Here is a 13665-nt window from a genome sequence, read left to right as displayed (position 1 = left end):
CCTACAACACAGTCCCATGCAAATGTACTAGGACTACCACATATCTCTGGGTTTTCCCCAGACATGTCCTAATTTTATGTTCTTAACACTGGGGATCTAACTGGTGACTCAGATCAACAGTCCCAACATGCAAAAACAATGGGAGATGACCATTCATATTCCTATAAACCTGAAGAGATGCCAGGACTTCCTTTATGACTGAGGGGGCTGTGGCCTTGCTGGCAGCCTTTCCAGAGTAATTTGCTTTGTCAACACAGGAGTTGTTCTCTTTCTTGGCTGGCTCTGAACTGTTCTTCTTTGCCTTTCCACTGCCACAAACCTGTTGGAAGACCTAGTATGGATTGTGTACATCTAAAAGCTGGTTGGTTGTGTGGCAGAAGTGATAAGTGGTGCCAAGACAACTGGTGCAGCAGAAAAAATTTTTTAGCCAAAATCCTTAGGAGAGGGCCATTATGGGTATGGGTAAATAAAGGTGACTTCCTGTTCCCTTTAGATCAGTTGATCAATAAATCTTAGGCAGACTGGGGTAACTAAGAGTTATGGGAATTGAAATCCAAAATATCTGGAGAATGCTGGGTTGGGGAAGGGCAAAATAAAGAACAAAGAAACAATGTGCTATAATGCTTAAGTTGCTATAATGCATTGGGGGTTTTTTCCCCAGGTCCTAATCCACCCCTACTCACAACTTAACTTCCAATGATTAACCTTTGGCCATAAACTCTCTCTCAGCTCAACCTACCTCAGAGGTATTTTTGCAAGGAAAAAAGGAAAGAGAACCATATTTATTGTCTTGAGCTCCTGAATGAGAGGCAAACATCAGTCTAAAAAAATTACAAAGACAGCAGTTCTGTTTCTCAAGTCCAGAGTATTGCATATAATATCAATCAATCAATCAGAATAGAGATGGAAGGGACCTTGGAGGCTTCTAGTCCAACTCCCTGTTCAAGCAGGACACCCTATACTATTTCGGACAAGTGACTGTCCAGTCTTGTTTTAAAAACCTCCAGTGATGAAGCAACCACAACTTCTGGAGGCAAAAGCTGTTCCACTGGTTAATTGTTCTCACTGTTAGGAAGTTTCCCCCTTAATTCCAGGTTGCTTCTCTCCTTGATTAGTTCCCATCCATTGTTTCTTGTCTTGCCTTCTGGTGCTTTGGCAAATAAATTGACCTCCTCCCCTTTGTGGCAATCTCTCAAATATTGGAATACTGCTATCATGTATAATAACCAGGTCTTTCTCTTCTTCAAAAGCCAGTTGATAAGATTGTAGGAAACAAAACTGTAGCTTTCTTAAAGAGAAGATAACATTGTAGCTTCTTAAAAATGGGAGAGATAGGGTTTTAGGGAATAATATTATAGCTGCTTGGAAACGGAGGGAACTTGTGGCTTTGTGGAAAAAGAAAGAGAGCTCTGATGCTTTGAGAATGTGAGACCATAGGGATAATTTATCTTTGGGTCAGCTATAAGGAGGAGGGGGAAACCAATCACCAACTTATATGCAAGAATATGAGAACTAAAGCATTGAATGCAGGCAGCGGACAGGATAAGAAGACAGAAATAAATGTTGCATTTTGGACCATACATGGTTTTTTTTAAAAAAAAACAATCCTATGAGGAATGTCCCTTTTCTTGAAAGTTAAAATTTGGTGACCCATAATGCATTCATGTTTGGGTGTCTCTGATTTTTAAGTAAGACCAGTTCATTAAACTATTAAACTAAATATTAGCTGCATTGCTTATTGCTTTTTAGCTAGGAAATGCATTGTGTTGATAACTCTGCTGTCACTTTCTACTTTGGTTGAAATTCTTACTTTTTGCTAAAAAGAAAGGCCTTTCTCACCTGAAGAATCCCATCAAAGCCACTGTTGATTTTAAAAGAAGGCTATAAACTGCAATTTGGTTGGCCAACGTTTTAGAATTTGATTTCAAAGTAATGTGGAAATTGTCTGCTTATCGTATGTCAGTAAAAGTATGCAAGAAATACAGACATTTTTAATATTGATCACAGGGGATCTCTCTCTTTCTGTCTGTGTATGTGAAAATGTCACAAAATGGTGACTGTGACTCTCAAACAAAGCTGGCAGTCACCATCTTGACTTTCTTGTCTTGCCCCCCGGACTATAGCAATAGCACTTAGACTTATATATCGCTTCACAGTGCTTTAGAGCACTGTCTGGGCAGTTTACAATGTCAGCATATTGCTCCCAACAATCTGGGTCCTCCGTTGGTGGGATTCAAATATGTGAACAATGGGTTCTCTGTGTGGATGCCGCTTCTGGAAGTCCATTCTGGGCCTGGGCAACAAAAAATTAGCTACCGATTCTGCCAAAGTGGTGCGAACTGGCTGAATCCCACCACTGGGGTCCTCGTTTTATCAATCTGGTAAGGATGGAAGGCTGAGTCAACCTTAAGCTGGTCAGGATCAAACTCCTGGCAGTGGGCAGAGTTAGCCTTCAATACTGCATTCTAATCACTGCGCCACCACGGTTCCTGAGTGATTATTTTAAAGAAACTTCTTCACATTTCATCCCTTCTCTTGAGTTCTTTACATGTCTTGGGCACCCAATTCTGTAATTCATCATGAAACAGCTAGTCCAACATTCTGTAGTTGGGTGCATCAGCTTGGTAGAAATACTGGTCTTCTTTATAGAACACCTTTATCCAAATTATATAACACACTAACCAAAAGGTATTATGGTGTGCATAGATTATTACAGATCTTTATTCCAACATTTATTTCTATAGTTTGAACCACTTAAGACAGGCTTTAACCTCTTTGGCCCCCAGGAACTTTGGCATGTACAATTTGCATCTAGATAAATAAATTGTAGACCCTGTAGATCTGTACAGAATGGCACAGTAAATCAATCTGAATACCATTCTCTGATTAAAATGAAAAAGAAGCAAGGAATATAAATTAAAGAAATTTAGGAACAAGAATCTGTCAGAATGCCAGCAGCTCAGCTAAAAGGACTGGGTTTTTTTTAAAAAAAATACTTTTTATTTGACATGATTCTGAAACTAACAAGAGTTCTTAGCAAATTCTGAACATGTGACAGAAGATAGATGTTGCTAACAGTGTTTTATGCTGTAAATCAAACATTAAATTGTATTAGTTTGGCATATATCAAGGACCTAGAAATATATAGTACTATTTTTAATACAAGCCAGAGCTTTGTTTATCAGCAACTTGTACATTGAACTTTATGATGGATGGTTGCTCCTGCGGCACTTTGCGGGCAGTGTGAATATGAGGCCCATAATAAATACTTTCCCCTTGAAGGAACTGAAGTTCACTCTGTGAAAAGTAATTTGGTTTTTTGTGGTTTTTTTCTGAAGACCCAGCCTGGCCTTTTATTTCCACTGCTTTGTTCTTGCACATTTTTCCAGTGTTACAATAATTACTTAAAATTATAGCCGCTTCCTTTTTTCAATTCACAGTTTCGCATAATCCTGTTTCAATTATAACCCAAGAATGGCTATGATCTTTAGCACGATCAGCAGGGGTTTGTGCATACCACCCTGGGGAGTAGAACGTCACTGAATCCAGTGCAACTTATTTAAAGTGTCTACTTGTTGGAGTGACTACGTGCCATCAAATTGTTTTTGAGTCTTGGGGACCTCATAGATAGATTTCCTCCCCGATGATCTATTCCTAACCTTGTCCTTCAGCTCTTTTAATGGTGCACCCATTGCCGTTATAACTGAGTCTCTCCACCCTGTTGCTGGTCATCCTCTTCTTCTCTTTCCTTCTACCTTTCCCAGCATTAGAACCTTTTCCAGAGAGTCTACATCTACATCTAAGAAGAGAAGGTCAACATATTCTCCAAAACACCTGAAAGCAGGACAAGAAGCAAGGGATGAAAACTAATCAAGGAGAGGGCCAACCTAGAATTAAGGAAGAATTTCCTGACAGTTAGAACAATTAATCAGTGGAACGACTTGCCTCCAGAAGTTGTAGGTGCTCCAATACTGGAAGTTTTTAAGAAGAGATTGGACAGCCATTTGTCTGAAATGGTATATTGGTCTTGTGCTTCAGCAGGGGGTTGGGCTAGAAGACCTCCAAGATCCCTTCCAACTCTGTCATTCTGCATGTATAACCCAATATTATTATTGTCAGTTGATTAGATTTTTTGTTTAAAAAAGAAGAAGCAAAGAAGATAACTGCTATGCTGGTATATTTGGAAAAAATATAAAAATAAAAGAACCAATAGGACAATGGCATCAGAAGAATGCTTTAAGGTGGAGATCCTATGTACGGGGAGCTGTGGCCGGCAGTTTGACATGCCTGGTGTAGAACTACATTCATTGTATCCTCTTAAGACAGGGCTAAAAATATCTATAAAACTCTAAAGTTTAATAGTGATATTGATATCACCACTATTTGTCATTAATCCCCAAATAAAACATACATACAGTCATGGCCGAAATTGTTGGCACCCCAGAAATTTTTCCAGAAAATCAAGTATTTTTCACAGAAAAGTATTGCAGGAACACATGTTTTGCTATACACAGGTTTATTCCCTTTGTGTGTATTGGAACACAACAAAAAAGGGAGGAAAAAAAGCAAATTGGACTTAATGTCAAACAAAACTCCAAAAATGGGCTGGACAAAATTATTGGCACCCTTTCAAAATTGTGGGTAAACAAGATCGTGTCAAGCATGTGATGCTCCTTTAAACTCACCTGGGGCAAGTAACAGGTGTGGGCAATATAAAAATCACACCTGAAAGCAGATAAAAAGGAGAGAAGTTCACTTAGTCTTTGCATTGTGTGTCTGCGTGTGCCACAATAAGCATGGACAACAGAAAGAGGAGAAGAGAACTGTCTGAGGACTTGAGAACCAAAATTGTGGACAAATATCAACAATCTCAAGGTTACAAGTCCATTTCCAGATATCTAGATTTGCCTTTGTCCACAGTGCACAACATTATCAAGAAGTTTGCAACCCATGGCACTGTAGCGAATCTCCCTGGTCGTGGACAGAAGAGAAAAATTGATGAAAGGTTGCAATGCAGGATAGTCCGGATGGTGGATAAGCAGCCCCAAACAAGTTCCAAAGGAATGCAAGCTGTCCTGCAGGCTCAGGGAGCATCAGTGTCAGCGTGAACTATCCGTCGACATTTAAATGACATGAAACGCTATGGCAGGAGACCCAGGAGGACCCCACTGCTGACACAGAGACATAAAAAAGCAAGATTACAGTTTGCCAAAATGTACTTGAGTAAGCCAAAACCCTTCTGGGAAAATGTCTTGTGGACAGATGAGACCAAGATAGAGCTTTTTGGTAAAGCACATCATTCTACTATTTACTGAAAATGAAATGAGGCCTACAAAGAAAAGAACACAGTACCTACAGTGAAATATGGTGGAGGTTCAATGATGTTTTGGGGTTGTTTTGCTGCCTCTGGCACTGGGTGCCTTGAATGTGTGCAAGGCATCATGAAATCTGGGGATTACCAAAGGATTTTGGGTCACAATGTAGAGCCCAGTGTCAGAAAGCTGGGTTTGCGTCCGAGATCTTGGGTCTTCCAGCAGGACAATGACCCCAAACATACATCAAAAAGCACCCAGAAATGGATGGCAAGAAAGCGCTGGAGAGTTCTGAAGTGGCCAGCAATGAGTCCAGATCTGAATCCCATTGAACACCTGTGGAGAGATCTTAAAACTGCTGTTGGGAAAAGGCGCCCTTCCAATAAGAGAGACCTGGAGCAGTTTGCAAAGGAAGAGTGGTCCAAAATTCTGGGTGAGAGGTGTAAGAAGCTTATTGATGGTTATAGGAAGCGATTGATTTCAGTTATTTTTTCCAAAGGGTGTGCAACCAAATATTAAGTTAAGGGTGCCAATAATTTTGTCCGGCCCATTTTTGGAGTTTTGTTTGACATTATGTCCAATTTGCTTTTTTTCCTCCCTTTTTGTTGTGTTCCAATACACACAAAGGGAATAAACCTGTGTATAGCAAAACATGTGCTCCTGCAATACTTTTCTGTGAGAAATACTTGATTTTCTGGAAAAATTTCTGGGGTGCCAACAATTTCGGCCATGACTGTATAATATTGTAAAGGAAAATAAAAGGAAAAGGAAAGAAAAAAAAACAGTTGAAAAAAGCAACAAACTAGTGTGAACCATGGTTTTTTTCTCTCTCCCCTTCCCCAACTGCCTTTGAATTGAAAGCATCTTATATCATCTATGCTGACACTTCAGCATTTTATTTTATTTTTTTGTCTTTATAGCATAGTTTGGAAGCTTTCCTCCTGCTTCTGAGGCCTTTAGATAATTATACTGTGTCTACCAAAAAGAGAACAATTTGATGTGCAAAACAAGGAGCCTCTTTATCATGTATCCCACATTACAGCACTTGGGTTTCAGTGCGAGGCTGTTTACAAAGTAAAATAACAACAACAAAAAATCTGAAAGAATTGAAATGGCTTTGTGGCCAAGCAAGGGGGATATTTGCTGAGACTAAAAGCGATAATCAGATATTATTACTGCTGTATATTCTTGCTGATCAGTCCTACACAGTATTTTAGATTAATTATATTAACCAGGTGGCTGGAACCATCTTTAATTGGTATGGACTCTAATATTTCTGCACTAATTTATGTTTGTAGGTTTTTAACAATATTCTTTTGCCCTTGTCTGATGGGAGCAATTGAACCTGTTTCCTATTTTTTATTGTGGCACCTGTTTTATCACGTTTTGTGCATTGACCTGTGAACTCTTAGCCAGCTAATTGTCCGTTCAAGTTGGATGAAAAAAATGTAATCTTCTTCTTAGCTAACTTCTCAGCATAACGGCCTAGAAGGGTCAGTGAGAGTGCTTTGATTGTAAATGTTAAAAGGCAGTTAGTTTTTTAGATCTGAGAGCCACCTTGTACAGGAAAATGATGTTAAAATAGTGGCACAGATAATTACACGGCTAATAATGTTTAACTTTTAATTACTAATATGTTTTTACATTTTTAATGAATTTTTCCCCTTTCCTTTGGTATATTAATTAAATTGCAGCTTGGAGAAATCTCAAACTCTGAATACAATGTCTAATAATATGTTATAGAAAATTGAACATTTGGCCTTAAGAACAGAGCCAATTTGGTATAAAAACCCCAGGCTGGAAACAGGAAAGTTTGAGTTCTAATTCTGCCTTAGGCCCAACTCCAGCTGGGTCACTTTGGGCCAGTCACTTTCCCTCAGCCCTGGGAAGGAGGTAATGGCAAACCATTTATTAAGTCTTGCCAAGAAAGCCAAAGGGACTTGTGTAAGGACCTACCGCTAAGCCTCCCAAGAAAGCAGAACTCTTGAAACAGGCATTGTCTCAAAAGGCACTTTTATTAGGGGCTAGTGACAGTAAGGAATCAAGGCAGAATCTGAGAGAAAAACCCGCGAAGCAATATATTAAAAGCAACATTCAATACTCCTCCCCCAGAGTCTCAGTGTTCGTTTGAATCCTAGCCAATCCACAGTGGCATCACGTTTTGGTAACTGGTCTTTTCAGCGGTGTCCTCAAGGTCTTTCTCTCTTTCAATTTCTCCTGGCTCCAAGTGCAAACCGTCCCTTATGTTTGGAACGTGGCTCAATATCCCAAAACAAACAAACTCACTTGGAATTCCAGCAACAAAGTTTTATTTAAAAAGAAGCGTTTGCAAAGGCTTGGTGAACACACACAGGAGTTCAGTCACACCTCCAAGAGCTGTTTGACACATTTTTATATCGTACTCCCAACGCAGATTCCCCCCTCCCCTATCGCACTCAACACCCCTTCCCTAATCATCTGATAAACTATCCGGACCGCCTAAAACCAATGCCCCCTCCCCTCCCCTTTTCCAAGAAGCCCCCTTTGTGCCCATCCTATCTATTACCATCTGCTATTCTATGAACGAAGCTTGCTTTTTATCTACCTGTGGTTATGCATTGAGCTCTAGACTTACAGGTGTTATTTTTCCACTACTTGCGGTTTCAGTTAGCAGGCGTTTTCAGCTTATCACATTTGTACTTGTTAACTTTTAGATGAGATAGAGAGACAACTGTTATTACTTAGGATTTTCAGGTGGCTTCTTCTAATGTCCTTTAGACTCATTAGAAATTTCTGAATAATATTTTATTCCTTTCGTTTAGATAAAGGAGAGACCTTCCATCCCCTGGGGGAATGGCATCGTGCAGACAGTGCAAGCAATCCCAAAAGCTCCCCCCTCCCAACAGAGTGGCAGGCCACAAAGAAAGGCTTCAGAGAAGGGAAAATAGGCATAAGGTTAAAATACACTTTTTGGGGGACCCGACAACTTGTCCAGGCAGTTGCCACGAGTAAAGACACATTTGAAGATAGCTATGTGCACACACCCAAATACCTATTTCTTAAACCTAACTGACTCTGCCCTATCATAATTCCATAGGCCTATTAACATTCATGTGTATTTCAATTCTATGTTCAAAATTTGTAAACATCAGAAATATATCTATTCCATTTATACTTGGAGTATCCATGCCTAGGTTTCCCAGGAAAAAGCGGTTGTAAAGGGGAGATGAAATCTTCCTTTTAAGAAGGAACCATCTTCCTTTTAAGAAGAGTTTGGACAACCACTTGTCTGAAATAGTAGGGTTTCTGGCTTGAGCAGGGGGCTAGCCAAGGCCCTAGAAAACCTCCAAGGTCCCTTCCAACACTGTTATTCTGTTATCCGGATTTGAGCATCTCTGCCCCTTTTCTTGATGAGACTGCTCCATCAACAAAACAGCCTCCTTGATTAAATCTGATAAAATATATAGGCAAAAGTATTTTATCACTAAAATAATAATAACAATATCTTCTTACAACTTACAGTAGAGGACTTACAATCTCCATTAGTAGTTCTGATCTGAATTAGTACCTCTTTTCACGGATGCTCATTGTCAAAATGTAATGGAATAGGAACCGTAGTGTCTAATATTTTATTTTATTCTTTACATTTTTAGACAATTAATTTTCAGGTATTACTATGCCAGAATTATCATAAGTTTCTAGCAAATGAATTTTTGAATGTTCCAGCTATACCTCAGTGCTGATTACATTATGCCAGATATTCATAAAAATATCTGTATGGAACAAGTGGATTCTGTTCAACAGAGATAACCATGCTAATGTTTACCACAACTTTCCTTTTGTTGGCTGAGAATTCTGGGAGATGCCGACCCAAAATATGGATGCCAAGGTTGGAGAAAGCTACTTTATATAATAACAAGGCCTCTAGAGTTTCTAGGGATAGTCAGAACAGCTGCATAATTATATATATTGGGATAAAAATAAATTAATGCTTTTTCTGGGAGATTCGTTTTAATTAAGATTGGTACTCTTCTAATTTTGGTAAGTTAAAGACTAAAGATAAAATTGGCACAAGAGATAGTTTTAATTATTCTAGTAAGGAAGGATATAACAAACAAAATGAGTCTATAATGAGCACCTCTGACAAAGCAAGCTGAAGAGACCCTCATTTTACCTTCAAAGATTAGTAAGAAAGCCAGAATGCTAAATCGCAAACAAACACAACTCCCTTCCACTTGAATGTGAATGGCAAGGAAAGAATTTGCTAGAGGATTTTGTTCTTGGTATCATTTGTAAAGAGCAATGCACTGATGGAGGAAGAAAGAAGGAATCTAAGTTTACTTCAGGATTACCAGGTATAATTCTTCTGGGATTCAAGAAGAATGTTTCCCTACTTCTTACACAGAGTAGTTAAGCAGATAACCTGCATTAGTTTATACCATTTTATTTTGAATGCAGTCCCTTTTTAACAATTTTCCTTTGAGATTCAATTTCCATTTTGGATAAACCTATCTATTGTTAACCCTCACTCTTCGAATTCAGTCTTCTTTCTCTAAACTCAATACCTACCTATGTGTCACTTGTTGTTTTGGATTGACTAATACAAATAAATAGAAATTTAAGCAAACATTTTTAATACACTCAGAGTCTCTTCTGTGAGATATGTTGTCATATAAATGTGATAAATAAGTTAATGCAAATATCCATCTTGAGGATTGTACAGCTTAGGTAGAATTAATATATTTGGGTTGCAAAACCTTGGACAACCACTACTAGGCAGCAAAAAATGTTTTATATTTCTTTGCTGCCACCTAGTGGCCGTGTGGATTTTGCAGTAATTTCAGTCTTGGTCTTGGCAGATTAACTACTAATGCTAGGCTTAAACTGCCTTTGTGTTTTTTAACTCAGGGGTCCCCAAACCCCGGTCCATGGACCAGCACTGGGCCACGGCTTACCAGCAACCGGGCCACACAAACAAGTGAAGCCCCATCCACTGGATGCAAGTAGCACATAAAGCCACACCCCCTGTGGTCCACAGAAAAATCTTTCTCCACAGAACCAGTCTCTAGTGCCCAAAAGGTTGGGGACCACTGTTTTAACTAACAGAAAGGAGAAGACACAATTGTTCTTTTAATCATGCCCCTATTTGAAAAGAACAGACGGTATCCAGCAAACATTAGTAAAGCATTAACTACTCTAATGCCCCATGTATATATATTTACAAATGCTCAGTATTTAATGTTCATCAAAATATTCCAGTAATATTCTCAGAAAGTGAAAACAAAGAAGGTTTAGCAAAAAAAATGTTTAACAACGTTATAGGAGAGAAAAAACTATAATGCAATAGAAGAGCTAAAAAGGCAGGCAGGTTAATTACCCAAAATGTAGTCTCCTGTCATTTTATATTTGCTGTGAGTTCTTTGTTATGGTTGACTCCTAAAATCACATGTGAAGAGGCTTGTAGAGTTAAAGGGCTGCTGAAAACCCTTTCCGGATCTGTCTGTCTGTCCAGATCCTTTCTTCATCCATGACCAAGGAGTAGACCAATGTCAGAAGTCCTGACTTTTATAATAGTCAGATGGAGCTGGACACGGGCTCAGCCATGTCCATTATATCACTTGAGACATTCAACTTCGTCTGAAATCGCAGCAAGAGATGGGCCAAACTCAGGCCATCTGACATTATACTGACCGACTTCCAGAATGCCAGAGTCACAGTCAAGGGTGAGGCCACACTGGCTGTCAAATTTAAGGGGTTTTCTGGGCTCCTGGACGTTGTCATAGTAGGGGGTCAGCGAACGAGCCTGATCAGGGTCGATTGGTTTGATGCATTAGGCATCCAAGTAACCAGAATCAACTGGACGCAAGTCACGAGTCTAGCGACAGTATGCGAGGAATTCGCAGATGTGTTTGACTCAGGTCTAGGGACTTACACAGGCCCGCCAATAACATTTAAACTAGATCCTACTGTAATGCTGGTCAGGATTAAACCTCGAAGAGTGCCATTTGCTCTTAAATGCAAGATAGATGCTGAGTTAGATAAACTTGTAGAACAGGGGATACTACATCCCGTAGATGGGGGTAAATGGGAAACCCCAATCGTCACGCCACTAAAAGCCAACGGAGAGGTCAGAATTTGCACTGATTATAAGTGCACAATTAATCATGCACTTAAACAGCATGCGTACCCGGTGCCAGTGGTAAGCCACATCCTGGCATCACTGCAAGGGGGTACAGTTTTCGCAAAGTTAGATTTGGCTCAGGCCTACCAACAGCTTCTTGTGGACGAGGCCACAGCCATGGCACAGACTATTGTAACTCACAGAGGGGCTTTTAAAGTAAAACACCTGCAATTCGGGGTTAGTGTAGCCCACAGCATCTTTCAAAGCATTATGAAGTGTACACTCAAGGGTATTCCGGGGGTCTGCCCCTACTTTGACAATGTGCTCATAGCCAGCGAGTCCACTGAGGTGCTTGCAAGGAGGCTCAGAGCCGTCCTTCAATGGCTTCATGAAGCGGGCCTTAAACTTAAGAAAAAGAAGTGTAGCATTGGACTCCCTTCAACTGAGTTCTTGGTTTTCTGTATCGATGCCGATGGCATCCACCCTGCTGAGTCCAAATTGAAAGCCATTCAGATGGCGCCCAGCCCCCAAACAAGGGAGAGTTTCAGACATTCCTAGGCCTCCTAAATTTTTACCATGCATTCCTTCCTAACAAGGCTAGAGTGGCAGAGCCGTTACACCGGCTCTTGGATAAAAATACTTCTTGGAAATGGACCAATGTTCATGAAAGCAGCTTTAAGGCATTGAAGGCCCTACTGTCCACCAGTTCTACGATCACTCATTTTAAAGAGTTGATGCCCTTGTGCCTTGTGTGTGATGCATCCCCATATGGGGTGGGGGCTGTTCTAAGCCACTTGGAGAGCGATGGGACTCAAGTCCCAATTGCTTTCTATTCCAGGACACTGTCCTCCGCAGAGCGTAATTATGCACAAATTGATAAAGAGGCATTAGCCATAGTAGCTGGAGTAAAGAAATTCCATGACTACTTGTATGGCAGGGACTTCACGGTCTTCACAGACCATAAACTGCTATTGGGGTTATTCACTACAGACAGATAGACACCCCACATCTTATCCCCTAGGATGTTAAGATGGTCTATCTTATTGGCCTACAGTTTCAGGCTAATTCACAAACCTGGCAAAGATATGGGCCATGCAGATAGCCTCAGCAGGCTTCTACTGCCTCAAATCGAGCCAGATCCGGCCCCACCGGCCCACGTTTTGTCTATTCAGGACTTGCCAGAGTTTCCTCTCCACGCTGGGGATGTAGCTGCAGAAACGGCTGCAGACAAGACTCTAAGTAGAGTGCTATCCTGGGTTCACACGGGGTGGCTGGAAAAAAGACCTGGACCCGAGTTCCAGAGCTACTTCACATGAAGACACAATGTTTCAGCTCATAAGGGTTGTATTCTATGGGGGAGCAGGGTCGTTGTCCCCACCTCATTAAGGGACAGGGTATTGCAATCGCTTCATGAAGGTCATCCAGGTATTGTTCGGATGAAAGTATTGGCACGAAGTTATTTATGGTGGCCAGGATTAGATAAAGCCATTGTAGCACAAGTACATGGGTGTTACATGTGTCAGCAGTCTAGGCTTGAAATGCCACATGCTCCTGTCCATAGATGGGAGGAAACACACACACCCTGGTCGAGGATTCATATCGACTTCGCTGGGCCCTTTCAGGGACAGCTATTTTTTATAGTGGTCGACAGCCACTCTAAATGGCTGGAAGTTATACCAATCGTGAATATGACTACTGCTAGGACCATTCAGGTGCTTAGGAAACTCTTTGCAATGCATGGGCTGCCGGACGTCGTAGTGTCCGATAACGGGGCCCAATTCATAGCGGCAGAATTTCAGGCCTTCTTGAGGACTAACCTCATTAGGCACGTGATATCAGCTCCATTTCATCTGTCTAGCAATGGGCATGCTGAACGAATGGTGTGCACTACAAAGGAGTAGCTGAAGCGCATAATGACTGGGGATTGGCACCACAGCCTGGCCGATTTTTTGCTCTGTCAGCATACCACGCTGTGCACGGCAACTGGCAAAAGCCCAGCAGAGCTGCTCTGGGGAAGGCGACTGATCACAAAACTGGACAGGTTGCACCTAGACTGGGTGGCAGCAGAGGCCTCTTGCCCAAGACCTCCGAGGGGGTTACAAGTGGGTGATGGGGTATGGGCCTGGAACTATGGGTATGGGAACTTGTGGGTGCCAGGCAAAATCACTAAAATATCGGGCCCTCTCTCATACAAAGTGGCCCTAGATGGTGGGCGAGTCGTTCGCCACCATGTTGATCAGCTGAGGAAGCAGT

The sequence above is a fragment of the Vipera berus genome (genome assembly GCF_964194415.1).
Source record: "Vipera berus genome assembly, chromosome: 1".
Lineage (NCBI taxonomy): Eukaryota > Metazoa > Chordata > Lepidosauria > Squamata > Viperidae > Vipera > Vipera berus.
The sequence above is the reverse complement of the archived record's forward strand: the minus strand, read 5'-3'. Positions refer to the sequence as shown.